The sequence below is a fragment of the Herpailurus yagouaroundi genome, unplaced genomic scaffold, assembly GCF_014898765.1.
Source record: "Herpailurus yagouaroundi ecotype Mexico unplaced genomic scaffold, PumYag 140, whole genome shotgun sequence".
In the NCBI taxonomy this organism is placed as follows: Eukaryota; Metazoa; Chordata; class Mammalia; order Carnivora; family Felidae; genus Herpailurus; species Herpailurus yagouaroundi.
Genome location: NW_024412395.1, coordinates 1 through 7,700, shown reverse-complemented (window position 1 = coordinate 7,700; position 7,700 = coordinate 1). Strand labels below are relative to the sequence as shown.

The 7,700-nt window shown below is 49.6% G+C and overlaps 1 pseudogene; it reads left to right on the top strand.

The window, feature by feature from the left end:
- Positions 1-2,922: 2,922 nt before the first annotated feature.
- Positions 2,923-5,008, top strand: LOC121030204 (uncharacterized; annotated as a pseudogene).
- The last annotated feature ends 2,692 nt before the right edge of the window (positions 5,009-7,700 follow it).

Here is a 7,700-nt window from a genome sequence, read left to right as displayed (position 1 = left end):
AAATTGAAATGCTGAGAAAGAAAATTGTTTGCCACTACAACCATTAGTAGTATATGCTAAGATTAGATTAGATTTAGGACTCATGGCAGAAAAACATAGCATCTGCATGCCTTTTAGTCTCACAGTTACTAGCAATAAGCAATCTCTCTTTTGTTGAGGAGAACAAAGGCAAGAGAAATGTAGATAAAATTAAATTTTCTTACAACTGGCAGCCCACTGATAAATACCTGAAACATGCAGAGTGTGACATGCCTTAAAGAACTCACAGCTGCTTAATGTTAATGTTTTGCTAGAAATTAAAAGCAACCTTATCTTGACAATACCCAGCCCTCCAGGTGCTGTAAGTCTTCTGTAATATACAGAAATCCCTCTAGAGACTTCAGTTATTTCACCCCATCTCTCCGCCACCCCAGCTTAAAAATATTTAATCAGTCACACCTCACAATCACAGTGCAGGTCTGTCTGCCCAGTAGTCCTGTCCCCCTGCTGTAATAAAAGCACGTTTCTGTGCTGTAAAATGTCTCAAGAATTCAAGAATTTTTTCTTAATGGTTGTGTCGATGACACTGCATCATTTTGTAAGTAGAACAAATGTAATTTTTTTGTTCTGTATTAACTATATAGTGTGGTTTTGAGGGTAAAATCAGAGCCTGGTTTAAGGAGGAATTTTATGCCACAAATTATTCCTCCAGGATCTTTCAAAATGTTCAGTCGTTACGCACAGAATTGCAGTGTGGTAGTCCCTTGTGCTCTTTTTATGATAACAATAGTACTGGTGATTAAAAAGCTGGAATTCATTAGTATGCTGTTATAGAACCTACCTTTCTTTGTTGTTGATCTGCCAACAATTGCAGTTAGAGAAAAAGAATACAGAATGTGAAGGGTGACCAGATGAAATACAGGAAACCTACTTAAAGTTGAATTTCAGATACTGATGAAGTTTTGGGCTGATGGTGGGGGGGTCTGGAGCCCATGACCAAGAAATATCTTGAAGACATCTTTGGTGCAAAAGGTGATTTTATTAAAGCAAATGACAGGGCCGATGGGCAGAAAGAGCTGCACTGGGGTTGTGAAGAGTGGCTGGTTATATACTATGAAGTTGAGGAGGTAACATCATAAGGGAGACCTCTGGAGGGACTTTGATATGGTAAAAAGGACTCCTAAATTAGCTGAGGCCTTGCTATTGTCAAACTAAGGTTGTTTTCCCTCTAGTAAGGCATTAACAGGACAGTAGGGAGTTCCTGGAGAAACGTTATACTCTGCCTGCCTGAAGTATCTGTCAGTGGGCTGCAGGTTATAAGGAAATTTAATTTTACCTGCCATTTCCTTCTTGCCTTTATTCCCCACATAACTATGGAGGGGTGATGTTGGGGTTCTAGGGCACTGAGTCTATAGGTTTCTGGAGACTAGGCTATTAATAAGATTGCCTTTTTCTTGTAATTTGCTAAGATATTTGTAAACTGATGGAGACTCATGTCCTATATGACTGTGATCTCTGAAAGGGCAGGCCTAGACTCCATCTTGTTCTGTGTCCTTTACCTTGACCACACCTCCTCCCCTTGAGAAACCTCCTGCTCACCCGCTCAAACTTCCGGATCAAAACACGCCCAGTGACCTGAGTAACAGGACTCCAACCCTTCCCCAGCCAATCGGCTGAGGCCACAGCCATTACCTCACCAACTGCCCCTAGGCCCCAATAAAACCTTTGTCCTTTTGAAATTCGCTGTCTCTCCCCGGTATCTCACCGCTGTGTCGGTGCAGGTAGGGGATTGAGCTCGAGCTAGCTCGAATAAAGGCTCTTTTGCTTTTGCATCGGACTCGGCTCCCTGGTGGTCTTTGGGGATCACAATTCTGGGCATAACATTTGGGGGCTCGGCCCAGGATCCCCAAGACCCCTAAGGGATCCCCGAACCAGAGAGCCTGACTGGCCACAGTTAGTGTCTGTTCGTTCTGTCTTTTCTGTGTGAGCTCATTTCTGAAATTCTGGTAGTGCCCGACGTGGTCTAAGTAGATGCACTGGAGGACCATGGGCCGGGAGTTTCGGAAGACATTCCGATCCTCCCTTTTGGAGGGACGTGGAATCCCCTCATCGGTTTTGGAGGGACTTGGAATCCCCTCAAAGGTCTGAAACGAGGCCGGTCACTCCCGCTGGTTGGCAAGAGACCATCATCTAGCTTTGTTTTGCTTCCATGGAGTTGGAAGAATTTCTAGGGGCCCTCTGTTTGTCTGTTTCTGTGTTTCTCTGTTTTCTTCTGTGGACTTACTGGACGGACATTATGGGACAGACTCAGACTACTCCTCTAAGTACTATGATTGATCACTTTAAGGATGTGAGGGGAAGAGCTAATAACTTCAGTGTGGAAGTCTGAAAGGGTCGGTGGCAGGTTTTTTGTTCTAGCGAGTGGCCAACTTTCAATGTCGGATGGCCACCAGAGGGGACTTTCGACCTTCCTCCCATCCACTGAGTCAGGAGTATCATCTCTCGGCCTAAGACGGGCCATCTTGATCAGCTCCCTTACATTATCACTTGGCAGGACCTTGTAGAAGATCCACCCTCTTGGCTTAAGCCCTTTCTAGCCCCACTCCCTCCAGAGCCAAAACCCATTCTTGCTTTGCAGGGGACAAAGAAGAAGAAAAGTCTTACTCAGCCTTCAACACTCCTCTACCCTGTCCTACAGGGGGAACTGAAGAAGAATTAATTTTTCCATCCCCTAGGATGCCGGAAGAATACCATCTTCCCCGTCCGGGGAAGGTAGACGCTGTTCCGAGAGCGGGAGGTGGAAACGCTCCAGTGGGAAGCCCGCCCTTTACCAGACAAAGGGCTCAGAGGGAGCAATCTGCCTCCACCACTGACTCCACTATTCTGCCCCTGTGAGCCACCGGACCCCCAGACACGGAGGGGAATCAGCCCCATCACTTTTGGCCTTTCGCCACTAGTGACCTCTACAATTGGAAAGCTCAGAATCCTAAGTTTTCCGAGAAAATGGCAGGGCTTATTGATTTATTAGACTCTGTTCTTTTTACACATCAGCCCACGTGGGACAATTGCCAGCAGATTTTGTAGGTACTGTTCATGACTGAAGAAAGAGAAAGAATCCTCAGTGGGGCCTGAAAACTAGTTTCGGGTGCAGATGGGAATCCCACCACCAACCAGGCTCAGATAGATGCCTCCTTCCCCTTAACTCGGCCCCAGTGGGATTTCAACATGGCCGAAGGTAAGGAGAGGCTCCGGGTCTACCGCCAGATTCTAATGGGGGGTCTCCAAATGGCTGCTAGAAAGCCAACCAATTTGGCCAAGGTAGGAAATGTACAACAGGGAAAAGATGAACCTCCGGCTGCCCTTTTAGAGCGGATCATGGAGTCATTCCATACCTATACCCCCATGGATCCAGAGGTTCCAGAAAGCAAGGCAGCTGTTATCATGGCCTTTGTAAACCAATCGGCCATAGACAGTAGGAGAAAATTACAGAAAATAGATAGACTAGGAGAAAAAAGTCTGCAGGACTTACTGGTGGTAGCCGAAAAGGTATATAATAACCGGGAGCCTCCTGAGGACAAGCAGGCTCTCGCCATGGCAGCTGCCAGCAGTAAGCAGACTCGAGACCTGGCCAAAATACTACTAGCTACCACTGCTGACTTCCCCGAGGAAAGAGACTGCCGTCTCCGGCAGCTGGCAGATGACAGACAACGCAAGAAAAGGTAAAGGAACCACCAAGGGGGGGAAGCAGAGGCTGCAGAAAGATCAGTGCGCATACTGCAAGGGGATAGGGCATTGGGCCCGAGAGTGTCTGAAAAGGGCCAGCGGGAAGGGAAGCAAGACTGATCGAGTAAAAGTCCTAGAGCTAGATGAACTAAGTGCTTAGGGGAGTCGGGGTTCGGACCCTCTCCCCGAACCCAGGGTAACTCTTAAAGTAGAGGGGACCCCTGTTGACTTCCTTGACACCAGAGCACAATATTCGGTCCTCTGCACCCCACAAGGAAAATTAGCCAGCAAGAAGTCCTGGGTACAAGGGGCAACTGGTATGAGCCAGTATTCATGGACTACCCAAAGAACGGTAGATTTGGGGACGGGCCGGGTATCCCACTCCTTTATGGTAATACCAGAATGCCCCTACCCGCTGTTAGGACGGGACTTACTGACCAAGATTGGAGCTCAGATAACTTTCAGACAAGGGGGGGCCTCAGGTCCAATGGCAAGGGCCACGCCATCCAGGTCCTGACCATGAAACTGGAGGATGAATACCGCCTCCACCAGGAGGTGTTCCCGAGAGAGGATAATATAGACAGATGGTTACAAGAATTCCCCTCGGTTTGGGCACAGAGGGGGGAGATAGGACTGGCTGCTCACAGGACCCCGGTCCTGGTAGAGCTCAAGCCAGGAGAGAGTCCGGTAAGGATCAAACAATACCCCATGTCTCAGGAGGCCCAGAAGGGGATCCAGCCACACATCTGGAGATTACAAAGCTTAGGCGTACTAGTTCCTTGCCAGTTTCCCTGGAACACCCCCTACTGCCAGTCAAAAAGCCTCACACAAATGACTACCGACCGGTACAAGACCTCCGGGAAGTAAATAAGAGGGTCACGGACATACACCCAACTGTTCCCAACCCATATACTCTCTTGAGCTCCTTGGTGCCCTCCAGGGTCTGGTATACTGTACTAGATTTAAAGGACGTCTTCTTCAGTCTGCCGCTGGCACCCCAGAGCCAACCCTTGTTCGCCTTCGAGTGGCATGATCGGAGGAGGGCTACAATGGGCAACTCACCTCGACACGGCTACCTCAGGGATTCAAAAATTCGCCCACCAGCTTTGATGAGGCACTACACGAGGACCTGGGTGAGTACAGAAGGGAGCACCCTGGCCTCACCCTCCTACAGTACATAGATGACATCCTGATTGCTGCCAACACGGCCAAAGACTGTGAGCGAGGGACCGAGGACCTGCTGGCTACCCTGGGGGCCTTAGGGTACCGGGCATCTGCGAAAAAGGCTCAGATATGCAGGGAGAGGGTAAGTTACCTGGGATATATCCTGGAAGGTGGACAGCGGCGGTTATCAGATGCCAGAAAAGAAACTGTCCTAAAGATCCCTACTCCCACCTCCCGAAGAGAAGTGAGGGAATTCCTAGGATCAGCCGGCTACTGCCGCCTCTGGGTTCCAGGTTTTGCTGAGATCGCCAGGCCCCTATATGAAGCTACCAAAGAGGGGAAAACATTTAAATGGGCTGAAAAAGAAGAAACTGCCTTTAATCAGTTAAAAAAGGCCCTAAGTGCCCCAGCCCTGGGCCTACCAGACATTACGAAGCCCTTCCACCTCTTTGTAGACAAACATAAGGGAATAGCAAAAGGGTTCTAACTCAAGCCTTAGGCCCTTGGAACTACCTGGTGGCTTACCTGTCCAAGAAACTAGACCCAGCGGCTGCCGGCTGGCCACCATGCCTAAGAATTATTGTGGCGACAGCACTCCTAGTCAAGGATGCAAACAAACTGACCCTAGGACAGGAGATCTGGATCACGACCCCACACGCCATTGAAGGGGTCCTGAAACAGCCTCCTGATAGATGAATGAGCGACACACATATGACTCATTACCAGAGCCTCCTACTCAACCCTCCACGAGTGCGGTTCCACCCCAGTGCAGCCTTCAATCCTGCAACCCTGCTGCCCGACCCTGACCTAGTTGCTCCACTACATTACTGTGCGGGAATCCTGGAACAAGTACATGGATTCCAGACGGACCTGACTGACTGGCCCCTCCCCGATGCAGAGGCTACTTGGTTCACTGATGGCAGCAGCTTTGTGCGAGATGGACACAGCTATGCAGGTGCAGCAGTGGTCACCAAAACAGACACCATATGGGCAGAGGCTCTACCCTCTGGAACATCAGCCCAATGGGCAGAGCTCATAGCCCTCACCAAGGCACTGATGCTGGGAGCTGGAAAACAGCTTAACATCTACAGACAGCCGTTATGCGTTTGCCACAGCTCATATTCATGGGGCAATTTATCAGGAGAGGGGGTGGTTACTGACGGCAGAAGGACGAACTATAAAAAATAAGCAGGAGATACTTAACCTGCTTACGGCCTTATGGCTTCCTGCCAAGCTAGCCATTATCCACTGCCAAGGGCACCAAAAAGCTGATAACCCAGTAGCTAGAGGTAATCGAAAGGCTGACCAGGCAGCCAAGGCAGTAGCCCTTACTTCAGTCCCCACCATGACCATACAACTACCGGACCCGGGAGACCCAGTTTTACCAGACCAGCCCAAATAATCCCAGGAAGAGTTACAGCGGATCAAGAAACTCCCCATGGCCCAGGAGATAAAGGGATGGTGGTATACACCTAACAAGGAGCTCGTGCTGCCAGACAGGCTCGGAGTCTCAATGTTAGAGCACATACATCAGTCTACTCACATGGGGGCCCAAAAATTAAAAGACTTAATCCGACACGCCGGAATCAAGATTCACCAACAGGACACCAAAATAGAGCAAGTTGTATCTGCCTGCAAGACCTGCCAACTCACCAACACGAGAGCCACATCAAATAAAAAAGGAACCGGGCTCAGAGGCACCAGACCGGGAGCCCGATGGGAGGTCAACTTCACTGAAGTCAAACCAGGAAAGTATGGTTATAAATATCTTTTAGTATTTACAGACACCTTCTCTGGCTGGGTGGAGGCATATCCAACCAACCATGAAACGGCTCAGACGGTGGCTAAGAAGCTACTAGAAGACATCTTACCCAGGTATGGTTTTCCTGCCATGGTAGGATCAGACAATGGACCAGCTTTTATCTCACAGGTAACACAGGCAGTAGCCAAGTCGGTGGGGGCAAACTGGAAATTACATTGTGTTTATAGGCCCCAGAGCTCAGGACAGGTAGAAAGAATGAATAGAACCTTAACAGAGACCCTTACCAAATTAACCACGGAGACTGGCGGGACTGGGTGACTCTGCCACCATACGCCCCTTACCGGGTTAGAAACACTCCTTGCATTCTGGGTTTTACTCCCTACGAGATCATGTTTGGCAGGCCACCCCCTGTTATTCCCAACCTTTGAGCTGAACTTCTTGCTGAGTTTAAAGATCAAGAACTTTTTCTTTCCTTGAGAGGGCTCCAGAGGGCGCACAAGGACATTTGGCCGCGCCTCCTTGTCATCTACGAGGCTTGCCCGACCCCAACACCTCATCAGTACAGGCCGGAGACTGGGTCTACATCAAGAGGCACCACCGAGAGACCCTCAAGCCGTGCTGGAAGGGACCCTACATCGTGGTGCTGACAACCCCCACCGCTCTCAAAGTAGACGGCATCGCGACCTGGGTCCATCACACCCGCGTTTGGCCAGCAGACCCCTCCTCGATCCGGAAGGACTTCGTCACGTGATGGGCCGTCAATCGGGACCAACACAACCCACTCAAGCTCAAGCTACAGCGCATTCGACCCACCTAATATTGGTAACTCTGTTAACTCTGCTTGTCATTGCTCATGCTGCCGGGAGTCCCCACGCCCCCCAAAACATCACCTGGCAGATCATAGACACCAGCTCGAGGACAATACTTATCAGACCTCCCAGAGCCGCCCCAGGGATACTTGGTTCTCAGAACTTTGCGTAAACCTCCAAACTCTGTTCCCCTTGTCACCATAAATGCAGCCGGTCCCAAGATTGGGTCCATAAGCTACATGACAAGGGGGGAATGAAATGGC